We start from the raw sequence: 25458 nt of genomic DNA, 5'->3' as shown, positions 1-25458 counted from the left end.
AGGTGGATGCTCAACCACTGAGCTACCCAGATGCCCCTATTTCAGTGTAATTAATTTCTGTGAAGATAAATTTTTGGGATTTTGTTCTGCATTGTCTCAAACTTCATTGACAGTACAACATGGATGTTCTACAAAACTTATTTTAATTTTCTTTGATGTCTTTCAAATGTAAATGTTTCCTCTTCATAAAGATAGCATGGTTTTCCATGGGCCACAGAGCAGATTATTTTTAATAAGACTTATAAATTATTTTTTTGTTTTTTAACTTATATTTAAAGGCTAGTTAATATACAGTGTAATATTAGTTTTTGGTATACAATTTAGTGATTCAACACTTACATGCAATACCCAGTGTTCATCACAACAGTTTCTTCTTTATAGGCATTATGCTGTGTTTGTTTACCTTCATCACCCCTTTATCCATCCTTAGATATGGCTAGTGAGAACATCTTGGCCCATTGGAAAATGACACCTATCCTGGTGGCCAGCTTTCTCCATCCATCCGCATCGGCCCAGCCTGTGTGCCAGATTGAATGTGGTGGAGTCTAACCTCCTTTCTGGCGTCTCTTCCAGGGAAAAGCCCATTGCCCCTCCCAAACAAGCTTGGCCATGATCAGTTGTTGCATTGCCTTTGGGACTCCCCGTCTTATGAGAGGATTGGATTCCCACCACTTGCTTACGGTCTGCCCGATAGCGTGCTCTTTCTCTAATATTATCCCCTCCAAAAGAAGGGTTAACAATTCTCTAGACCAGAAACCAGATAACCATTTCAATAAAAGGTCTTATAGTCTATATTTTAGACTCTGCGAGTCATGCTATTTGTCACAACCTCTCAACTCTGCCATTGTAGTGTGAAAGCAGCCCGAGACTATGTAAATGAATGGCTGTGGCTATGTTCCAATAAAACTTTATTTATAGACTTTGAAATTTGAATTTCAAATAATTTGCATGCTTCTTTTGATTCCTTTCAACGATTTAAAAATGTAAGACCCATTCTTAGCTCAAAAACAGACAGCAGGCTGCAGTTTGCCAGCCTCTGCTCTAGACACTGCACCACAGTACTCACTGCTTCTTCAGCAGGGTCATTTTGGGTCTGACTGTTGGAGTCTCTGAATGTAACTTTTTCTACAGCATCTCCAATCCAAAGAAACTTTTCCTAGTTCCTTCCTGGAGCCTTTAGTCATTTCTGTTTGCTCCTGCCTTTGTGCCAGGGAAGGACAGCATGAAGGGATCTGGCATAGGGGAAGGTGCTTAGGTTCTGTTAGCAAGCTGGTATCTGATCTGAGCATGAAAGGTGAATTCTTTTCCTCTGGAAAATTTCTTTGTTCTTAACCTTTTGCTGTTCTTCAGGAATCTCTTTGATTGAAGAAAAATTAAACTGACTGCTAATTAATTTGTAATTCTTTGAGGGAACATATATGAGTATAATTCACATGATTTTTCAAATTACTTATTCTACTTTTTTTCTCTTGAGATCATGTTGCAAACAGGAAGATAACTTTGACAAGTAAATGAAAGGATTGATGAAACAAAAAATGTGAATTTAGACAAAAAATATATGCCAATTCCTACTTTTGTTGTTGCCATTTACTTGTTCATTTACTTAGCAAATATTTACATGTGCCAGGCACTAAATCCCAAAATGAAATTTCACTTTATAGCTCCACATACGGTGATGAGCAGAGTACCATGCTTATCTTCCAGAGAACTACAGGGGAGGCAGAGATCAATGAAATTCATCTTTCTATGATCTTCTTGGTATCTGTTACTCATATTGTGGGACATACGGGGTACAAGTAAGTGTAGGATGAGACATGTGCCTGCACACTCCACATGGTATGTTGAAAGAGGTCAGAGTCTGGGCCCAGTTGCTCTACTCTTCTGAGCCCTAAATGTTGTAAATGACATTATCTATGTTGCAGCTTTGTTGTGAAGCCAAAAAAACCCCCAAAAAACTATCATTCAGAGACATGATATAATGTTTGGTATGTAGGCCTTAAAAAGTATTCCATATACTTAGGGTGTTAAAAATGCCCTTTGTTTTGTCCTTTTTATTATTTATTTTAGAGAAAGAGAGAATGTGAGGGGCTGTGGGGAGAGGCAGAGAGAGGAGAGAGAGACAATCTTAAGCAGACTCCATGCCCAGCAGAGGGCCTGATGTGGGGCTTGATCCTACGATCTTGAGATCATGACCTGAGCTGAAACCTAGAGTCAGACACTTAACTGACTGAGCCACTCAGGCATCTCTGTTTTATTCTTTGTTGGTAAATGTATAGCCTTCAGTAATGTTATACCAATTTACACTAAATTTACTACTTTCTAATCAGACTTATTTGTTGACTGCATAGTGCATTTCCATGGCTATACTATGCATTGTGGGGAAAACAGAGATGTGTGCATTAAGGCCCTTCTGCTGGATGTCAAACTTTTTTTTTTTTTTTTAAGATTTATTTATTCATTCATGAAAGACACACACAAAGAGAGAGAGAGACAGAGACACAGGCAGAGGGAGAAGCAGGCTCCCTGCAGGGAGCCTGATGCGGGACTTAATCCCAGGACTCCAGGATCATGCCCTGGGCCGTAGGCAGACGCTTAACCACTGAGTCACCCAGGCATCCCTGTCAAACATTTTTCTTAATGCTGTAGGTTGGAAAGATACTCTTGTATGAATGATATAAAATAACACTTACTGACTTTGTTCTCTCTTTGTGTGTCTTTTTAGATCTGAATAGTGATGGCACATATTTCAGTCTGAATTTTGTTCAGTGAGCTGTGGATTGATGGAACTATAAATGTTCCCGTCCTGATGTACACCTCGAGGGCCTGCACTAGTAGGTATTTTCTACTCAGTATCATTTACATAGTTACATATTGAGATCTTCAACAGAGTATATATTTATAATGAAAAAACGTGCAAGGTAAAGGTGTTCATGTTGCTGTTATGAATGTATTTAGATTCTAGTTATGTGCCAACCAACTGCAAAATGAAAGAACAGGTTAAAATGCATCTGTTATGTATGTGTATGTCTATTTGTATGGTAATATATATGCATTTTCATAGCAGAGCTTAGGAGTATAGAATTTTACCTCTCTTTTAACTGAGAAAAAATTTTATTGGGAAGTTTCAATGCCTTTTGGTTCTGTAATATCATATAAGTGTGGCAATATAAGCATAAAAATTTTACCTAATGTATTGAAGGGGTTTGATTTTATTGTAGTTTTAAACAACAAGATTTGTGATAACGCTTCCACTTACACATGTGTCCTATGGTAAATGATAGGTGATGTTTATAGTGTCATGAAAAGGGAGTTATACTATGTCAGAAAACCTTACTTTTATCATATGACTAGTTCCTTAGGTTTCCAGGCCTCAGTTTTCTCCATCTGCAAAATGAGAGGAAGAATTTCTGCTTTACCTAATTAATAAGATTATAGATCCAGTGAGATAATAATATGAAATTATTAGTTAACCACAAACGCCATTAAAAAATCCCATCTAGGTCAGCTGTGACTGACCTGTATTTCAATTAGGGAGTTGGACAACAGTTGTGATCATACTTTGCTTTTTTTTTTATTTTTTAAATTTAAATTCTAGTATTGTTAACAGACAGTATAATATTAGTTTCTGGTGTACAATTAGTGATTCAATACTTCATATGTCACCCATTGCTCATCACAATAAGTGCACTCCTTAATCCCCATATACTTTGCTTTTTAAGGTGGTTAATACAGCTTGATATTTTGTGTAGTATTCCCCTAGAATATAAAATCATACCTAATTTTAATTCATGACTCAAATTATTTTTTTTGTATTTGAGAAAATTGTGTTTAAATTTTGAGAAATGAGAGAAACATGTTTTTCAATGCACACTGGACACCCAATCCCTAACTATAAGAATTAGGTTTCTGCTTCTGATCTCCAGAATAGTCACTTATTAGACTTAATTTTGGGAATTTAACTTGGAGGAAAAAAGATACATTAGATACTTTTTATCTAATGTATATGGTAATTATGTAAACTATGTAATATAGTTTATTTTCAGGATACTAAGGACATGATGTAGAAATCCAATCAGATATTATTTGTATGGTTTAATATATTTAATCCCTTTCTACTGCACTCTCTTCAGTACCTCATATGAACATTCTCTTTTGCTAACAGAATACAGCTACTCAGTTTAAAAAATTGAAAATAAAAATCTTAACAAATATATTTAATTAGATTGAGAAAGACTTTTTTCACTAAAATTAAACAAGTTGTTATATAACGAGGCCAATTCAATGAGACTGGTTTGAAAATTTTTCTCTAGAAATTGGATATGATTATTATTGAAGAGCCAATGGTTTATTACATAGTGTTTGCATTTAGGTGAAAAAAAAAACCTTAATAACAGGTAACATATATTCACTAGGTAATATTGTAGCATAGTCCTTAAGTATGGATGGCTGTCAAGAGTCAGACTGACACCTGACTGGAGTTGCAAGCCAATTCTTTCATTTTCCAGGTTTGCAACGTTGGACGAATCACTTAATCTCTTTGTGCCTTTGTTTGCTCGTTCGTAAAATAAATCTAATGATAAGAATATTTATCTCACAGGGTTGTTGTATGGATTGCGTGAGTTACTAGAGTCAAGTGATTAGGAGTGCTGTGTGGTGCTTAGTAACCAATCAGTATTAATGGTTATTATTTACTAGATGAATGTGGGATTGTGGTGACCATCACAGATTTTGGAATCCAAAAGCTCTAGGTTCAAAACCATTTGTTAATTTATGGTGGTACTGAACCTTTTGAAGTCTCCGTTTCTGGAGGGAAGAAAAGGAAATAATTAAAATATATTTCATACTGCTTTGGTTACGATGGTTTACTAGAGCATCTGGCAAGGAATGGTAAACAATTCCCTGCATCGAGAGCTGTGAAGATATAATTACAAATTATTACATAATGTAGTTTTAAAGTAATTTTTAAAAAATCTGGATGCCATATATAAGTTATGTTTGCATTTTATGATTTGATTTAACTTATTCATTTGTCTTTTTTGAAATTCTGGATCTAGCAAAGTAAATTTTATAATTAGGCACATTTCTAAAGTTCCCTAAATATAACATATGGCAAGAAGGACATTTTCAGAATCAGAGAATATCTCATTTATGTCTTCATTTTATGTATTTGAAGATTAGAATATCTCAGTGACTATATTTTGACATTCTTTTTAGCTCAAGAACTTATAGTTGTATGTTGAAATTTAGTAATAATAATGGTGAGTACCATCTACTGAGCTAGTTATTGTGCAGTGGGGTTTCATCTCAAATTATGCAACATCATCATGTCATCTTCACAGCAGCTGTTCAAGAACAGCCTTATCATCTTCTTTTACAAAGGATAATATGCGTTTTTTATAATATGCGTTGCACACTACTGATTTACATGCATACTTACATAACCTAAATTTGTAACAGCCTCATCACTTTGGGATGGGTGTATACATATGAAGGCATATCTTATTTTATGAAAGTAGAAAACTAATTTGACTTTTGAAATAAAATTTTGAAAATATAAGCTTCAGATTTTCAGCCATGTTTATTTCTTGACCTAGAAAATAAATAGCTTATAAAATTATAATTCATAATATTCTTTCTTTTATCCTTCTGCAACAACTGATATGAATAAAAATGAGAATATGCATTTATTTGAGATATGTCCTCAGTGATAGATGCAAGCAGGTGTTAGTTTTAAGACTGGACAATTTATCCTTAGTAATATCTCATTCAACATATTGTCTTATGTCTTATTTTTTTCATATGAATGGTCAGTGTAAATGCCATGAAATCAGCATGTGTTTCATAGTGAACTCGATTGCTTTCACAAAACTGAGACTAAACTCTTGGTCTCAGTGAATGTGTCCTGTACACCAGGCACCTCACCAAATGGTTTTACATTAATTATTTCTTTTCGCTCAATTAGTTGAAAAGAATTTGCTGACTTTTCTCATATTTTGCTTTTCTCTCCCATGGACAGATATTAAAGTATTTTACTGTCTCTTAGATATGCACTCAACAGATCTGTTTCCTCCAACAAGGAACCATAAATGCAGTAAAAAAAATAAGCCTGAGAAACAGAGATAGCTTTGAAGAAGCAGTGGTTTTAAGATTTGCTTTTAAATAAAGAAGATATATTTTTTTTAAGATTTTACTTATTTATTCATAAGAAACACACACACACACAGAGAGAGCGGGGGGGTGGGGGCAAAGACACAGGCAGAGGGAGAAGCAGGCTCCATGCAGGGAGCTCAATGTGGAACTCGATTCCGAGTCTCCAGGATCACGCCCTGGGCCCAAGGTGGCGCTAAACCGCTGAGCCATCCGGACTGCCCTAAAGAAGATATTTATAATATTTGGAAATCATTTAAAATTTTAGGGGACTAAATAATCTGAAAGGAAATCATGTTTTAAATTATATTAAATATTTGAACTGGAGAACTCGAGTATTCCCTTTATTCATTCAACAAATATTTCTGGACCTCCTTCTGTGCAGTAGGCGCTAAGGCTGTGAACAAGAAACAAAATTCCTGTTTTCATGGACTTTTCTAGGTAGCCTCTGGGGAGTGTGGAGCAGAAAGTATGGAGGAGGACGTAAAGGGTAGATGTGTATATGTATATATATACATATATATAACTTATTTATATATAATTTATTTATAGTGATATATCATTAAATATATGTAATACAAATAGTAATAAATTTAACTTTACATAAAAGCAGTTGCTTTCTATAGCAAAAATAATTCTTTTGTTGAATTTTCTCTAAAGCATTGTTTTAGGTTACAAAGTTGGAAATTCTTATTCACCAAAACTTCATATTCTGATCAATTCCAGAAATGAACATTTTGATAAACTATCACAATCTTTGTTTACAAATGGTTCATGTGTTTCCTATCTTGTTTTCCTTATTCATTGTAAGATTATTTGTAGGTGCTCCAGAATCTAAAGGAGAAATCCTCAGGACTATTTTTGCATCATCAGATTGCTTCGAGAGTGGTTATGGGGACCAAGGGGGGCTGAAAATTTGCACACACTGAGACCCAAATGGGAAAAAAACAACACAGAAGAAAAGCAACTCCAATCTTTTATTCTTCGATCACAGTTGAAGTTCTCTCTCTGCTAAAGCATGGAGTCGAGTGGCTGTGTTGCACTTGTGTTACCTAATCATGTGAAAGTTGGTTGTAGAACCACAGTCATTGATTCATATACATTACCTAATTAAAAATGTAGTATCAGATGTGCAGAGCTTGTGACAAAAGGAACAAGTAATAAATTGGGTAAACAAAGTATTAGCCATGCACTGTGCTGAGCCAGTGAGTCAATCATTTTTAGTGATTTTTGGATGTGATATAATGACCTTTTAAGCTCAGCAAATAAGTGTATGTTAAACTCTGATTACTTAGATTGCAGGGATAGATAAAGTAGCCCATTCCTGTTGGGGGGAAATGAAAAACATCATAACCATGCCTCCCTTTAAAAAACATTCCTTTTCTTTTCATGAAGCAGAGCTTTGTGTTTGAAAACTTACCTACTTTCAGGGTTCTCTGAGTATATGATTTTGGTAGCTTTCCCAAATCAAGATCACTTAACTTCCATGCCATTGATGTAAAAATCAGTGCTTGATACAAAATGTGACAAAAGATTTTATAGCCATTCTTGATAGTGGATTTTTAAATCTAGCTTTTTAAAAATAACATAGATTTAAAAATAATGTAGTCAAATGATAATATCTGATGGCTTTTTGACATGGGGCCCAACATGATCTCGGGGTCAGCTGCATTAAGCTCCACGCTCAGCTCACAGTCTACTTGATATTCTCTCTCTCTCTCTCCCCCTCCCTCGATTGTGTGTTTTCTCTCTCTTTCTCAAATAAATAAATAAATCTTAAAAAGAAAAAAAAAAAAAAGAATGTCAGAATCTTCTTCAATTCAGCTATAGATGCATCTCCACCTTCCTTAAGGAGGAAGCACATATGATAAGTTGCAAGATAGAAATAATAAGTCTTAAGGCAAGGAAAAACCCATTGTATAGGAGTTCGAGGTTGTTTATTTCAGTCTTGTTATAACTCTCAGTGGGGAATTAACACAAAGTGGGGTACAAAGGAAGAAGCAAATAAATGATCGTTGAGTTAGAATGATGCTTCCTAGTTTCTTTGAAGAGATAAACTACAAGCTTAGACTGTATTACCAAAATTTTATTTTTTTAACTTTAAAAAGTAACTGAATCATAGACTTTAATCTTATTCTTTCCTTTCTGCCATGGGCCAGGAGATCCTCAGGGGCTGTGTAGAGTGGGGAAAAGCCACTTAATTAGTAGAGAGAGCTCTCTCCCTTTGTTCAGATTCTGTTTGCCAGCTAATGAGTAAGGCAACTGAATCACATCACTCCTGACACTCAGATTTCTGTGTTCAGCTGGCTGCTGAACAAAAAACTAGGCTTTCCATCAGAGTTCTCTGTCAGGGTTGGTCAGACTTCAAGAGAGACCCTGAGTTGATCATAATCAGCTTAGTAGATTGCCGGCAGCATTTTTAGATGAAACACGAGAAAACAAAAAAGGCCCGAGTATATCCCATCATTACTTTTTATAAAGCCTTTGTTTCATTTATATTTGTGTATAGATGTGTTAAAGATAAAGTGTGTTTATTATTGGGAGCCACAGTCAAAAAAGTTAGAAAACTGCTATTACTCATCTAATCCCCTCTCCTTCTTCTAAATTCTGTCTTCTTAATTTGTCCTTTTTAGTCCATACATTTTTCAAAATCTTCATTTCAGTAATTCCTTTATATCAGTGTAGATAGTTTCTTATTCCTCAGTATCTCTCTCATGATAGCCAACACTTAGTACAGAGATCCCTGGGGTGCTCTGTAAATGTCATTTGAAGTAAGGAGTTAATGGCATTCAGACAGCAGTTACAATTTTATAAACCCAAATTTGAATTTAATTTTTAATCCCCGCTTACTCCTCCCCTAGTACCTGTTATGACCACTGGTGCAGTTCCCCGTTGGAATTCCTCACCTCTTTAACTGAAGTGAGTGATCAGTCCAAATGACTTCATGTCCCATTTTTAAAAAATTTTTATTTATTTATGATAGTCACAGAGAGAGAGAGAGATGCAGAGACACAGGCAGAGGGAGAAGCAGGCTCCATGCACCGGGAGCCCGACGTGGGATTCGATCCCGGGTCTCCAGGATCACGCCCTGGGCCAAAGGCAGGCGCTAAACCGCTGTGCCACCCAGGGATCCCGACCTCATGTCCTATTAAACAATCCTATTCTTGGGGTGCCTGGCTGGCCCAATCAGGTGAACATCTGACTCTTGATTTCAGTTCAGGTCAAGAACTCAGGATCCTGAGATTGAGTCCCGCATGAGGCTCTACTCTGGGCATGGAATCTGCCTAAGATTCTCTCTCTCCCTCTGCCCCCCATCCTGTGCTCACTCTCTCTGTCTCTCTCTTAAATCCAAATAAAACCAATCCTATTCTTTAGCCTGACGTGACTACTATTTGGTCCTGTGATTTTATACCTAAACTATTACAATTAGCATTGTAATAGACTTGGACTCCAGCATTACTCCCTCTGGTATGTTATTGCTTTTGCTGTTGGAATCCTTTCTAACACAGAATTCTGAATATTTTACTCTTTGTGCAAACATTCCCCATAGCCCTTTGCCTTGAGATTAAAATCCAGGCACATTTCAGTGAGAAGAAGCGGCCCTCCTGTAAATTCTCTAAATATATCCAGCTCCACCCACTCACACAGCTAACATTTGAGCTCGGGTTGGTATTCTCAGCTATTACACATATTAAGATCTTTTGTGTTACTGGGCCACAAGCCTGGACTAGCCTCTGTTCTCCTCTTTGCCTAGAATGCCTTCACCTTCTGTTATGCCTGGAAAATGCCAACACATCCATTAAGATATTGTTCCAAGTTTTTTGCCAAATGTAAGAATTCTGAGTCCCCTGAGTCTGCTTCTCTGCCATTACTTACTAAGTATTTATGGAACTGAAATCCTTCACTGTATGTTCATCTTCCTGGCCCTAATTGGACTCTTAAGCTTCTCTTGCATCTGTGTTGCCAAGTTCCCTTTGCAATCCAAGATAGAACATGTCACAGTGCTGAGCCCTAGCAGGATGCTCAGTCCACACTGGCTGAGTGAATTCTTGTGCCAGAAACATCTAAGATATCTGCCAGTCCTCTTTCACTGATATGGCCCTCCTTCTTATCCCCACTCTATCACTGGGATAGTTCTTGCTGACCTCATAATAAGTATGACATAAAATGATAATCACCATAACCATTCTCCATCACTTTCTCTAAATCTGTGAGTTTTATAATACATGAAAAGGTTGTATAAGAAAAGCAGTATGTCTCCATTATTCACAGTCCATGGAAATACCTTGATAACCAGTTGATACTCTGGACCTGGATTAAGATCATTTTACATGGATTCACCAGTTTATATTACTACAGTATATTTCCTAAAGAAAAGTTCCAATATGGGCACAAATGCTTATTTAAATACTAGCATTTAAAATCAGATCTTGAGGGGCACCTGAGTGGCTTAGTCGTTAAATGTCTACCTTTGGTTCAGGTCATGATCTCAGGGTCCTGGGATCGAGCCCCATATAATGAGCAGGGAGCCTGCTTCTCCTTCTCCCTCTGCCTCTCTGCCCCCCCCCCCTTTGTGTGCACACTCTGTTGCACATGCTATCTCTCTCTTTCTCTCTCTCAAATAAATAAATAAAATCTTTAAAAATATAAAACATAAAGATAATAACATCAGATCTTTGATTTCATCTTAACCTTGATCCTAACCTTGACCTTGAACACTGTTTACAAAATATTTTCCCTGGTTGCTTTATTATAATCAAAAGTTTGTAATTAAATGCCAACAACTGACAGTTTAACAACCGCATCAGAGTTTAACATCAAATTGTGGGGGGCTGACTTTTTTAAATATAAAATTTTCTTTGTAAGATTTCAAAGAAAACTAGGAAGAATTTCAAGAGAGAGCATAGTGACTGGTTTATTTTGGTAAAGACATACCTGTTATAGGAAGCTAATCAACATTTCTTGTGTCTGAATTGATGACATTGTTACATTTCACTGGAAGGCCATAATAGCATATGTTTAATAAGGGAAAGTATTGCATTGATTTTATAACTGTAGATATAGATATATATATATATATATATATATATATATATGGCACTATTCCAATGACTATGATGTGCCTTAATCACATTTTTCCCCTTTTTTGTTATTGCAGAACTCAGTTCTTATACAGTTGATCATTTCCAGTGTGTCATCCAAATCCATCATTAAGGAGTAATAAAACATTTCATGGCTCTTTTGTTTTGAAATGAACAGCAGTGGATGTCACATTGCATTTTTCCAAGTAAATTTAAGAGTGATGGATAAACTAACTATATACCATTTATTTGGAAGAAAAAGTACAAATGGGGAGGTATAGTAACTTGTATGCAAAAATTCTCTGGGACCAAAAATTTATGTATGCAAAGAACAGGAAAAAAATATTGAGAAATGTTTTGTGTTGTAAAAAAAATTAAACAATACCCTTATAAAAGCACATTAATTAGAAAATATATCAATACTTCTATTTCTCAGTTAAGAAATTTTTAGAAACGTTAGGGAAAGAAATACTGTTGAACTGTTTTTGCTAAACCTTTCTTTAATGTATTCTGCTGTTTTATTATAACTCAGAGGCTGAGTGATGTTTTTATGGGCGTTAATTTTCCCATATTTTTATAAACTTTAAAATACAAAAAAAGATCCAAAAAGTAATACAAAACACCTCTAATCTTACCACTGAAAAACTCCAAAGTAACTTCAAATATTTTTATATTCTGGACTTTTTATTTTTATTTTTTTTAAATATTTATTTATTTATTCATGAGAGACACACAGAGAGAGAGAGGCAGAGACACACACAGGCAGAGGGAGAAGCAGGCTCCATGCAGGAAGCCTGATGTGGGACATGATCCCGGGACTCCAGGATCACACCCTGGGCCAAAGGCAGGCACTACCGCTGAGCCACCCAGGGATCCCCTATTCTGGACTTTTTAAAATTTTAAGTCATCTCTACACCCAATATGGGGCTTGAACCTACAACCCTGAGATCAAGAGTCCCAAATTCCAGCGACTAAACCAGCTAGGCACCCCCATATTCTAGACATCTAAAATTTACATACTTTTACACAAATGTGGGATTACAAAACTCCTACCTTTTTCCTCTTAATAATATAACAGTACATTCCCTTTTTTCCCATTTCTCTGTCCCTCCAAATATATATTTTTTTAATTTTTAAAGATTTTATTTATGAGATGCCTGGGTGGCTCAGTGGTTGAGTGTCTGCCTTCAGCTCAGTGTGTGATCCCGGGGTCCTGGGATCGAGTGCTACATTGGGCTACCCGCGGGGAGCCTGCTTCTCCCTCTGTTTGTGTCTCAGACTCTGTCTCTGTGTCTCTCATGAATAAATTAAAAAAATCTTTTTAAAGATAAATAAAAATAAAGGTTTTATTTATTTATTTGACAGAGAGGGAAAGAGCACAAGCAGGGGGAGCAGCTAAGGGAGAGGGAGAAGCAGATTTCCTCCTGAGCAGGGAGCCCAATGTGGGGCTCCATCCCAGGACCCCAGGATCATCATTTGAGCCAAAGGCAGATACTGAACCGACTGAGCCACTGAGGTGCCTTTCTGTCTCTCTAAATATTATTCTAAAAGATAATTTAAGGATACATAACATTGTGTCATATGGATGTACCATAATGTGTTTATCCCATATTAGCATTAATTTCATTTGTTTTCATTCACTCTAATTGACAACTTTTTGAGAAAAAAATTGTAAACGTCCTTTGCTATAAATCTGTATGTCTGGATCCTATGACAGCTCCAGCCCTCAGCCCTTCTCTGCAGATCAGACTCCATGTAACGAAGACGCTGTCATCACATGAGTGCCGGACAGATAGTTCTAAACTAACGTGTGGAATTGCACTGGATTTTCTCCATTCCACCCCAAATGTGCTTCTCCCCATTTGTCTTGTTTCACTTCTCCAAACTTTACTCCTTTCCCAAGAGAGCCAGGCAAAGCCTAGGTGTTGCTTTTCTTCCTTTTTTTCTTTCCTCATTCCCCACATGTAATTCACCAGTACATTTTAAGTCAGTTTTCTAACACACCCTCCCACTGCTCCAGTACCGCCTGGTCTATTTGGCTTGCCTGGGTTCGGATCGCTGTCACTTCCCACTGGCTCGCCCCACGACCACTCTTGACACCTGTCACACCTCTCCTCTGCTCACCACCCTGTGGGGGGCTCTCACAAGACCCATGTAAAGTCCAGACTCTTCTGGCTGCTGCCAGGGCCCCATATGACAGTCACCTGCGCTGGCTGCCCTTCCTCTTCCACCACTCTCTTCCTCTTTGGCTCTTTGTCTGCCAAGCTGGCTTCTTTCTGCCTGGTAGAAAATCCCCTCCCTTCACACTCAAGCTTCCTCTTCCCTTTTGCTCAGGGTCCAGTGGACATGCCATGGCCCAAAGAGGCTTTCTGCCCAGTGCACAGTAAAGAAGCCCCAACTACTTTCAAACAGACCTCCACATTTTGTTTCCCATGTATGTGTACTAGTTCTTAAATACTCATGTATTTGTTTATTATACATCTACACATCAGAATGTTAAGCTCCGCGGAAGCAGACAAAAGGCTCGGTCTTACTCACTCACAGCTCTATCGCCAGAACCAAGAATAGCGCTTTACTTTGTGGTGGAAAGTAAATATTTACTAAATGAACAAATAAACCATGGAGATGTGTTACCATAATTTGTATTAAATAGAATTTCTCAGTCAAAAACTTTTTGACTTTTTGCTTCTCAGTCTTTACTGCCCATACTTACAAAATGCCAGTGTTCCTTCCCATCACCCATTATATGACAGGGCTAAATTTACCACCCCGCCCCCAAATCCAGCAGGGCATATATAATTTTGTTTTATCAGTTCAGTACATAGTATTTAACCAATTTTTAAATTTTTTCATATTACTTTCTATCATTAGGGCCAAAATAGTTTGAAGTTTGAAAATCTTTCTTGGGGCTCCTGGGTGGTTCAGTCGGTTAAAAATCTGCCTTCGGCTCAGGTCATGATCTCAGGGTCCTGGGATGTAGCTCCCTGTCAGGCTCCCTGCTTACCAGGGAGCCTGCCTCTCCCTTTGTCTGCTACTCTGCCTACTTGTGCTCTCTCTCTCTCAAATAAATAAATAAAATCTTAAAAAAAAAAATTCTTAAAATATGTTTCATTAGAAGCCCACTCCTTTTCTTAAAAAAAAAAAAAAAAAAGATTTTGTTTATTTGAAAGAAAGAGTGTGAGCAGGTGGAGGGGCAGAAGGAGAGCGAGAAGCAGACCCCCTGCTGAGCAGGGAGCCTGAGGTGGGGCTCAATCTCAGGACCCTGGGATCATGACCTGAACAAAAGGCAGATGCTTAACCAACTGAGCCTCACAGACGTCCCAATCCATGCAGGCCACATGTATCTGATGATGTCTGAAAATAAAGGAGGAAGCAAATGGGTACACATGTGGGGATAGAGGAAACATTCCTCAGCACCTCAAAAGCCATCTATGAAAAGCCCACAGCAAATATCATTCTCAATGGGGAAGCACTGGGAGCCTTTCCCCTAAGATCAGGAACAAGACAGGGATGTCCACTCTCACCACTGCTATTCAACATAGTACTGGAAGTCCTAGCCTCAGCAATCAGACAACAAAAAGAAATAAAAGGCATTCAAATTGGCAAAGAAGTCAAACTCCCCCTATTTGCAGATGACATGATACTGTACATAGAAAACCCAAAAGCCTCCACCCCAAGATTCCTAGAACTCATGAAGCAATTCAGCAGTGTGGCAGGTTACAAAATCAATGCCCAGAAATTAGTGGCATTTCTATACACTAACAATGAGATTGAAGAAACAGAAATTAAGGAGTCAATTCCATTTACAATTGCACCCTAAAGCATAAGATACCTAGGAATAAACCTAACCAAAGAGGTAAAGGATCTATACCCTAAAGACTACAGAACACTTCTGAAAGAAATTGAGGGAGACACAAAGAGATGGAAAAATATTCCATGTTCATGGATGGAAGAATTAACACTGTGAAAATGTCAATCTTACCCAGGGCAATTTGCACATTTAATGCAATCTCTATCAAAATACCATGGACTTTCTTCAGAGAGTTGGAACAAATCATCTTAAGATTTGTGTGGAATCAGAAAAGACCCCAAATAGCCAGGGGAATATTAAAAATGAAAGCCAGAGCTGGGGACATCACAATGCTAGATTTCAGGTTGTACTACAAAGCTGTGGTCATCAAGCCAGTGTGGTACTGGCACAAAAACAGACACATAGATCAATGGAACAGAATAGAGAACCCAGAAGTGGACCCTGAACTTTATGGTCAACTAATATTCGATAAAGGAGAAAGGACTATCCATTGGAAGAAAGACAGTCTCTTCAATAAATGGTGCTGGGAAAATTGGACATCCACATGCAGAAGAATGAGACTAGACCACTCTCTTGCACCAGACACAAAGATAAACTCAAAATGGATGAAAGATCTAAATGTGAGACAAGATTCCATCAAAATCCTAGAGGAGAACACAGGCAACACCCTTTTGGAACTTGGCCACAGCAACTTCTTGCAAGATACATCCATGAAGGCAAGAGAAACAGAAGTAAAAGTGAACTACTGGGACTTCGTCAAGATAAAAAGCTTCTGCACAGCAAAAGAAACAGTCAACCAAACCAAAAGACAACCTACAGAATGGGAGAAGATATTTGCAAATGACCTATCAGATAAAGGGCCAGTATCCAAGATCTATAAAGAACTTATTAAACTCAACAGCAAAGAAACAAACAATCCAATCATGAAATGGGCAAAAGACATGAAGAGAAATCTCACAGAGGAAGACATAGACATGGCCAACAAGCACATGAGAAAATGCTCTGCATCACTTGCCATCAGGGAAATACAAATCAAAACCACAATGAGATACCACCTCACACCAGTGAGAATGGGGAAAATTAACAAGGCAGGAAACAACAAATGTCAGAGAGGATGTGGAGAAAGGGGAACCCTCTTGCACTGTTGGTGGTAATGTGAACTGGTGCAGCCACTCTGGAAAACTGTGTGGAGGTTCCTCAAAGAGTTCAAAGTAGACCTGCCCTACGACCCAGCTGTTGCACTGCTGGGGATTTACCCCAAAGATTCAGATGCAATGAAACACCGGGACACCTGCACCCCGATGTTTCTAGCAGCAATGGCCACAATAGCCAACTGTGGAAGGAGCCTCGGTGTCCATCGAAAGATGAATGGATAAAGAAGATGTGGTTTATGTATACAATGGAATATTCCTCAGCCATTAGAAACGACAAATACCCACCATTTGCTTAGACATGGATGGACCTGGAGGGTATTATGCTGAATGAAAAATGTCAATCAGAAAGGGACAAACATTATATGGTCTCATTCATTTGGGGAATATAAAAGTTAGTGAAAGGGAATAAAGGGAAAGGAGAGAAAATGAGTGAAAATATCAGTGAGGATGACAAAACATGAGAGACCCCTAAATCTGGGAAACGAACAGAGGGTAGTGGAAAGGCAGGTGGGCGAGGGGTGGGGGCAACTGGGTGATGGGCACTGAGGGGAACACTTGGCGGGATAGCACTCGGTGTTATGCTATATGTTGGCAAATTGAACTCCAATAAATTTTTTTTAAAAAAAGGATTTTATTTATTTGAAAGAAAGCATGTGAGCAGGTGGAGGGGCAGAAGGAGAGCGAGAAGCAGACCCCATGCTGAGCAGGGAGCCTGATGTGAGGCTCAATCCCAGGACCCCAGGATCATGACCTGAACCAAAGGCAGATGCTTAACCCACTGAGCCCCCCAGGCGCCCCTCACTTCTGACCAATGCTTGCAGGCCACATGTATCTGATGATGTCTAAAAGTAAAGGAGAAAGCAAATGGGTACACATTTATTGAGATCCTGTTAGGCATCATACTTGTTTTCATTTAAGTATTTACGTGTATGTCATTTGATCCTCGTGACAACCCTAGAAAATAGATATTATCCCTTTTTTGTAGATGAAGGGATGTTCTCTGAGGGATTATGTTTCATGGAACTAACGGGTGGTAGAACTTAAATGTGTGCCCAAGTCTGGCTGGTGCCAAAGCCCCAGCTGCTAATGGGATGTCATAAAAATAAAAGGTTTATGTCTATCATCCAAACTTCCTGAGACTTAATAATTAAGTTTTAGTGTGGATTCTGGGTATCAGTGTTCTATTCAGAACATTTTAAAAAGAAACAAGTGTCATTCCTTTAGAATATTTCCACAAACTAGGTATCTGTTTTACTCTGTAAAGGAATATTTCACAGGTAGAAATGGAAGAGACTGGAATCCATCATTTATCCAGGGAAAGAAATGATAAACTGCTACTGCATATTTCAACAAACCTTTTATTTATGCATTAATAAAATTGCATCATCAAAATTGGTGCAGATGGGGTTTATATCATATTCTAGACAAGCTTACAGGTGCAAAGACTTGCCTTCCTTCTCATAAAGGGTAATACGTCCTTCATTCCAAGGTTGATGTGGAGCAAAAAGGCAGGAAACCATGAAGGGATCCATCCCTTTCTTTAGATCATAAAATAAAAATTATGAATATTTATTCGTTTCTAAGAATAAGTAGATCATCACAGAAACGGCATGAGGTCAGTTTAGTGCATTTGTGAAATTTTTGAGTTTCCCAGAGTGCTAACTTCATAAAGAATGTTCAGAATGTCACTAAAATCACCGTTTGGGTACATAAAAGGTAGAAGAGTTGAGAATGGCTTACACTTAAAAAAAAATTAATAGGTTTGAGTCACTTTTATACTAGTTCTTCAGAGGTATGAAGGACCTTTTCATAATTGTTCTTTTTTTTAAAGATATTTTTATTTATTCATGAGAGACACACAGAGTGAGGCAGAGGCACAGGCAGAGGGAGAAGCAGGCTCCCTGTGGGGAGCCCAATGGGGGACTCCATCCCAGGACCCCGGAATCATGACCTGAGCCAAAGGCAGACGCTCAACCACTGAGCCACCCAGACTTCCCACGATTCTTTTTTAATCTCCAACATTTTGCAATAAAATTCAATAATGATGAAAAATTCCAAATGAGTTCACAGAAAATTTTAAGTTTTTATACTAGTGCAGTAATATATTTCGGTGCAAGGAGCCACATTTTAATGAAATGTTATATTTTGTGATATATTTAACTAAAGGAAGGTGGGCATAGTGAACTGGAGTTTATTTATGGTAACTGAGCAGATAACTCAGTACACATTTGACAAGACACTATTTGTAGGAAGCTAATTTCGAGTGGAAACAAATAGTTGTGAAAAATGAGGAAATCCTGCTGGAAAAAAAAAAAGTGTGACAAGATCAAATAGGAGTGTTAGAGTAATTTACTATTCTAGGCAATCCAGCAGCTGGTTCATCTAAAGCATTCCTGTTTTTCATGAGCCCTGGAAGAAGGAGACAAAATGGCTCAGAAAGTACGCTGACTTGCCTCTAACAGATTTCTGTAAAACTTTAATAGCAGAAAATGAGTTTTAGAAGCTCATTTCTTAGCCATTTGAGGGACTCTTAAATGAGACAATGCATATATTTCTAACTTTAGTTACTCAGAAATTATCCTAGAATAGAGACTTTTTTCAAACAGAGTAAAGATAAAAGGAGACAAATTTCTGCCTACGTCATTCATAAAAATTTTACTAGGTTGAAATCCACACTTAGAATCCATTTTATAGAATAATAAACATTTTAGCTAACATTGAGAAAATGATCCAGAAACCCAATGTAAAGTAGAATATGTAGCATTTTATAAAACTACACTTAATTGCTTAATTGTTCCAAATAAGGAGGTAGTATCATTGGTAGAAATAGCAATTGGAATCCCTAAAGACCCAAGAACTAGAGTAGATAAAGGAAAAGGGTAAATCATACAATGTAAAAATATATATGGAAAAATATTTTAATGCAACTAATGACCCATAGGTAGGATTATCTTTTTAAAAAATCATTCCAAGAGATTTGAGTGGAATCTCTTTATGAAGCTCCCCTCTGCGCGTGCGCGCGCGCGCACACACACACACACACACACACACACACAAAGATTTTTTTTAATGTTTCCTTATCAGGAGCTGGGGGATGGGGAAGATGGGGAGGTGTTAGTTAGAAGACATAAATTTATAGTTATAAGGTGTCTATATGAGATCTACATCTTTGGATATATGATTGCACTGCACTCATTACCCACTGCAACTAACTGTATTTTTTAATAACAAAATGCATTTTTCATGGGAATTTTTGCCTCTTTGACTCTAGATTTTATTTAGATATTGGGGAACAAAAATCAAATGCTGTGTTTCCCAATACCAGCATAAAACCTTTGTTTATTCTCTCACAGCTCTGGGGAACATAAGTCCAAAATCAAGATGGTGATAGAGCGGGCACTCCAGGGAAGCTCTAAGGGAGGACTCTCCACTCTTCCAGTTTCTGGTGGATGCTGGCTCTCCTTGGCTTGTGGCCATATTGCTTTTATCTCTGTCCAGATCTTCACATCACCTCCTCTTCCTTGTGGGTCAGATCTCCTTTTGCTTTCCTCTTACACATGGAATACTTTTAGGGCTCACCTAGATAATCCACAATAATTACCCCATCTGAAGATTCTTAGCTTAATCACATCTGCAGAGACTTTTTTCAAATAAGATCACATTTGCAAGTTTCAGGGATTAGGCCTGAAATCTCCTGGGAGGCATTATTTATCTACTCTATGCTACAACATGGAGTTACCTATTCTCAAGTAGCTTTAATCTAATGTAGTTTGTACAATATTTTATTTTATTTTTTTAAAGATTTTTTATTTATTTATACATAGAGACACACAGAGAGAGAGAGAGAGGCAGGACACAGGCAGAGGAAGAAGCAGGCTCCATGCAGGGAGCCCGATGTGGGACTCGATCCCGGGTCTCGAGGATCACGCCCTGGGCTACAGGCGGCGCTAAACCGCTGCACCACCGGGGCTGTCCCTGTACAATATTTTAAAATGTAGGTGTTAGGGATGCCTGGGTGGCTCAGCAGTTGAGCATTTGCCTTGGCTCAGGTCGTGATCCCGGAGTCCCAGGATCAAGTCCCACATCAGTCTCTTCGCAGGGAGCCTGCTTCTCCCTCTGCCTGTGTCTCTGCTTCTCTGTGTCTTTCATGAATAAATAAATAAAATCTTTAAAAAAATGTATAGGTGTTAACTACAGCTTTTAATTAAATAAAGCTAATCAAAGCTATCACAGTAATAGTACAGGAGAGGAGGAATTTGGGGTGAAAAAAATTAGCTTTGTACCAAAATTACTTTTTACCTCAAAGACTTCATCTCTTCTTAGTTACTGAGGTCATACAATAAAGCTCTATGGTCCTGTGCTAATTAAATATTGTAGAAATCAAGTTTTAAATGGTTTAGTAAAATTTATTTAATGGAAATTTATTTTCCAGAGTTTCATGAACATATTTTGCCTAAATGGTTTTTGTTGGTGTATACTGGGAATACATTAGAATTCTTGTTATTAGGCATTTTTAACAATTAGTTGTTTAAGTGAACTTGTTCTTGTTCTGGTTTTTTAGTGATCATTTCCTCACGTTCAGGCAATTTGTTCTCATGGTAAAGAAATTAAGACGATAAAAAAACATCTCTGGTCTTGTTTTATATAGTATGTCCAACTAGGAAAAAGATACATGTTAAAACGCCACATTAACAAAACACTGTTTTCATCCCCAGCATGTTTGATATTGATTCAGCAGCATGTCTGCAAGAGCAGACCAAGCTATAGATGATAATGTGAATCCGGAGATTATGTCATTGTATCTGTTATTATGTTAATTAGTTAAAGTGAATTACCAGTGTCCAGCAAGACATTACTCACTTTGGAATGCATTTCACTAGCAATTTATCATCGTAATAAGAGGCAGGAGAGACATATTAGTTCGTTAAGTGGCAGCAGTTATACCTGGTAATGGAAAGAGAAGCTGTGGTTATTAAAACACACTATAACTTTTGCATCAGAGTTGTTCATCTTTACTTAGATGCCTGATTTCAGACCCTTTTAATTCAGGTTCATCTGTGTATGTTTATTACCTTGAAGGATTCTTCAGCCTCGGGTTCATTATTTGCTTTTTATTCTAAATTGCTGTCAAATGCAACAGGACTCGAATTCTTTATGGGACATGAAAATTTCTCCTAGGAATGCGGATTTGAAGGGAACTTAGCAGAAACATGCTTGCTGTCCCTTGACCCCACCACGTTCATAAAGAAATACTGGCAATTCAGTTACTGAGTGTGGGCTCTACACCACAGCCAGGCTCCTGCCTTGTGAACAGTAGGTCCCGTGGCAGAGAGATGGTCCAAAAAGAAAGGGTGCCAATAGGCGCAGCTCTCTCTTGGTAACAAATGCGATTCCTTTAACTGAACATAAATACATATAACGTGTCTGGTGCAAGCTCATTCTCAGTATAGGTTAAAAAATCTTTGCAGAAATATACCAAATTTGTGTGGAGTGAAATTAACTAGACCAAGATCTTTATTCCAGGATGACTGGAAGAGTTTTCTAAGAAACACATCATTGGGGGATCATCGATCCCTGGGTGTCTCCGCCGTTTGGCACCTGCCTTTGGCCCAGGGCGTGATGCTGGAGTCCCAGAATCGAGTCCGGCATCGGGCTCCCTGCATGGAGCCTGCTTCTCCCTCTGCCTGTGTCTGCACATCTCTCTCTGTGTCTCTCCTGAATGAATAAATAAAATCTTTTTAAAAAGTAGAAGAAAATGTAGAAGTGGGGAGTCTGCTTCTCCCTCTCCCGGTCCCCCTGCTTGTGTGCTTGCCTAATCTCTCTCTCTGTGTCAAATAAATAAATACTATCTTTAAAATAAATAAAACTTTAAAAGTGGCAATAGTAAAACAAAGAAAGGTCAGGTTGCCACTTCTCAAATAGACACGTCAGAAGCTCCTGCTCTCCCCGGGAGAGAAGAGCCATCACAGGTGTAGAAAAATCTTTCTTTTACTTCCTTTGAGTTTTTACTAACATCAAATGGAGTGGTGATTTGCAAATGGCCAGTTTGTCAGACAGACTCAAATCTCCAGTAACGCTTGCAGATCAGTTTTATTTGCTTTAGGCTGAGCATTGATCTGTCCATTGTTTCAAATAATTGATAATTGAGGGTGCTTTATAAAAATGGTGAACTGGCTAAAGGATGTTCCCTTAAATCATAGAGCTTGCTCATAGATGTCAGGTGGGAAATACCCTCTGGAGAGAAGTAAGTAACTTGACTAGAGGAACCTTAGTAATAGGGCATATTCAGATTATCCAAACCCCTACCTTTGTGTACAGATGTTCCCTTCTCATCTAATCACTTGTAAACAAAAAAACAAAAATAACTAGAAATAAACTCAAACTCCATCTTCTCTGATAGTAGGAGCTACTGCTAGCAATAATTCTGGGAAAATGGGAAGAGGGGCAGGTACCCGACTAAATTCAGGGATTTATGTGAAATTCTGCAGTGAATTGGAGACGCTGGTGCTAAACCTTCTTGTCTGCCCAGTTCCTGATGACAGCTGCTGCCTGGCCAGAGGTGCTGGGGGAGCTCTCTCTTGATACGCTAATTCTACCCAGAGAAATAACCTAAAGATCATAACAATGAAGGGACCACCAGATGAAAATCCTTGACTAGTCCTGCAAACACTCTACCATGAAATGGACAAGCCCTCCCCAGTGTACCAGGCCTTCCAATGAGCTTGTTGGGGCTTCACAAGTTAAGAACGGACAGCCAAGGAGCACAAGCTATTTGAGGAAAGCCTCTAACAAAATATTCCAGAAACAGTGCAGAGAAAGTTGCAGGGAAAGATTCTAATAATGAGACGGTGCAAAAACATTTCTCAAAACTGAGGACAAATGTCTCCAGTTTGAAGAGATGTGTCATTGCCTTCCACTTGAGTGAATTAAGATTGACACGCACATGACTGTGACATTTAGACCATCATGGAGCGTTGCTCTTTGGTATAATCTCTAAGAGATGTCCTCCCTTACACCCTGAGGAACCACCTTGGACACACACTTATTTGAAGACAAAGCCACCACCACAGTAACATTCCACACAGGCCCTCCCACTTCGAACTTCTTTTATTCCTAATGATTTCTATTCATCATATTTCATTATTCTCTCCTGCTCTGTCAGGGCAATCTCAGGCCATCAGAGGTCTCAGAAATGCCCAACTCCAAATGGAAGTGGTCAAAGGTCCAGGGTGTTTTTTTTTTTTTCCCTTAAAAGTAATCATCGTACTAATTCATAAATGTAAGTAGATATGTGGGCATTGGGCATTAGCACCTTTCTTCCCACTGGAATTCGATCTCTCAATACTGGTTAATGCATTGGAGTAGAGCTGACTTCTTTGACTTCTTTTTCTAAGCCCTGGCTCACTCAGTATGTCCTGTCAGCTACCATCTAATTGTAAAAGTAACAAATCCCAGATGCCATGCGCCAAACACCACGCTGAGTAATTTACATACAATGTCAAATTACTTTTACAAACATCCTATAGGGAAGTTACATCATTCTCATTTTAACTTGGATTTAACCTAAGGCTGTATTATTAGCCATTTAGCTCCTGAAAGTTGCCACCTAGGACTTACATGTGTGCATGGGAGTAGAGATGCAGGTGCTAGGGAGAGCAATCCTTTATCCAGAATGATTTGAAGCCTTGTGGGATTCCCACTGTGAGTGCTGGGGATCCTGGACCATCTTGATGAAATGGAGAAGAGATTCCAATGTGTAAGTCTTTCACAAATTCAGCCCTCTCTTCCAGGCATTTAGGTGGATCCGAGACACTGCTAATTTTCTGTGTGAAACTGAGAAACTATTCATTTCTAGACTGTATATCAGTAAATTACTGTTAGAAATGTGATACTGATGAAGGTCATATTGAATGAGATTTCCTAATTCAGCATAAACGTGTATTAGGATAATGTGCACGTTTTTCAGCCAGTATGCATCATAATTAATAATCATCAGCAATGAGCAAATTCATACATTTTTGTCTCCACTGCTCTTTTGAACCAGTTTATTTAATTGAAGCTTTCTATTTCCATTAAGTACTTAATATATATCAAAACTTTGTTCTCAAGGATTAGTGGATTTTTATGCATCATTTTGAGATAATGATGTGCCCTTGGGCAATTAGTTAAGTAAACAGTGACAAGGAATGCCCGTTCTTCATGGATGGAATCTGAGGTGTTTGTTATTTACACATATCCATTGCTTCAAATTTTATTTATTTATTTATTTATTTATTTATTTATTTATTTATTTATTTTAAAGATTTTATTTATTTAATCATGAGAGACAAAGAGAGGCAGAGTCACAGGCAGAGGGAGAAGCAGGCTCCCCACATAGCAGGGAGCCCGATGTGGGACTCCATCCTATGACTCCAGGATCACCTCTTGAGCCAAAGACAGATGCTCAACCACTGAGTCCCCAGGTGCCCCTCAAATTTCTTTCAAAGTAACTATTTTTATTTAAGAGAAATAAAATCATGTTATTAAAGATTATACAGAACATTTCCAAAGCACAAAGAGAGCAAAGCGAGCTTGTATATACTTTACATATAACCCTCCTTTTTCTGTGATTCTTTATCCCTTTTTGAATTTAACTGTCACTTCCAATTTACCCTTACTTCTCCAGAACATTCTTACCTTCTGCTTCACTTAGCAGGTAGTACATACCCTCCCATTCCAGCCAGGCTTCCAGGGGTTCTCTGATATTTGGAGGGCTTTGACTGGACCCTCGTTCTCCCATGAGCATATGGAGCACAGAGACCCCGAGGGCTTTTCTTCCTCTCCGTATCCCTTTCCATTACAAGGCTGGCAGTCTGGCATCCCTTCTCCTACCACCTTTGATGGCCAGTTTCTTTCAACTTTAGACTTGACTTCTCCTTTTCTCCCCTAATCCTTCTTCCAGTGCTGTGTGGACTGTCTTGCTGGCCAGTTTTGCACAGTGCCTTCTGTGAAATGAAACTCAAAAAAGATGAGGCTGCTGAGTAATATTATATTGAAATATCATCAAGAAAAGATTCTCTGTAGAGAATTACTTTGATTAATTTAACACTGATCCATTCCAGGGCTAAAACTTGGCCGTAGCTCTCTGACACGTCCCAGAAAATCTCTTTTTTAAGCCATATTCTTCCCTGGTGATTGCTAAAGTCCCTTAATGGTTTTATTGCTTAAGGAAGAGTTATTGGATGAGAACAAAATTATACTAAATGCACATAACCTATATTAAAAA

At 38.1% G+C, this 25458-nt stretch overlaps 2 protein-coding genes across 9 annotated transcripts in view; one reads left to right on the top strand and one right to left on the bottom strand.

Moving 5' to 3' along the window:
- CHRM3 (cholinergic receptor muscarinic 3) overlaps window positions 1–25458 on the top strand; it is a 495173-nt gene that overhangs the window by 138267 nt on the left and 331448 nt on the right. For all 8 annotated transcript variants that reach the window (XM_038533800.1, XM_038533804.1, XM_038533803.1 and 5 more), the window contains exon 2: window positions 2723–2831. The gene's annotated coding sequence lies outside the window, so the exon portion shown is untranslated. The remainder of the gene's footprint in view (window positions 1–2722; window positions 2832–25458) is intronic.
- The window catches only part of LOC100686496 (testis-expressed protein 10-like), a 100878-nt gene that overhangs the window by 16914 nt on the left and 58506 nt on the right, over window positions 1–25458 (bottom strand).

Source organism: Canis lupus, chromosome 4 (genome assembly GCF_011100685.1).
Source record: "Canis lupus familiaris isolate Mischka breed German Shepherd chromosome 4, alternate assembly UU_Cfam_GSD_1.0, whole genome shotgun sequence".
Taxonomy (NCBI): Eukaryota; Metazoa; Chordata; class Mammalia; order Carnivora; family Canidae; genus Canis; species Canis lupus.
The sequence above is the reverse complement of the archived record's forward strand: the minus strand, read 5'-3'. Positions and strand labels throughout refer to the sequence as shown.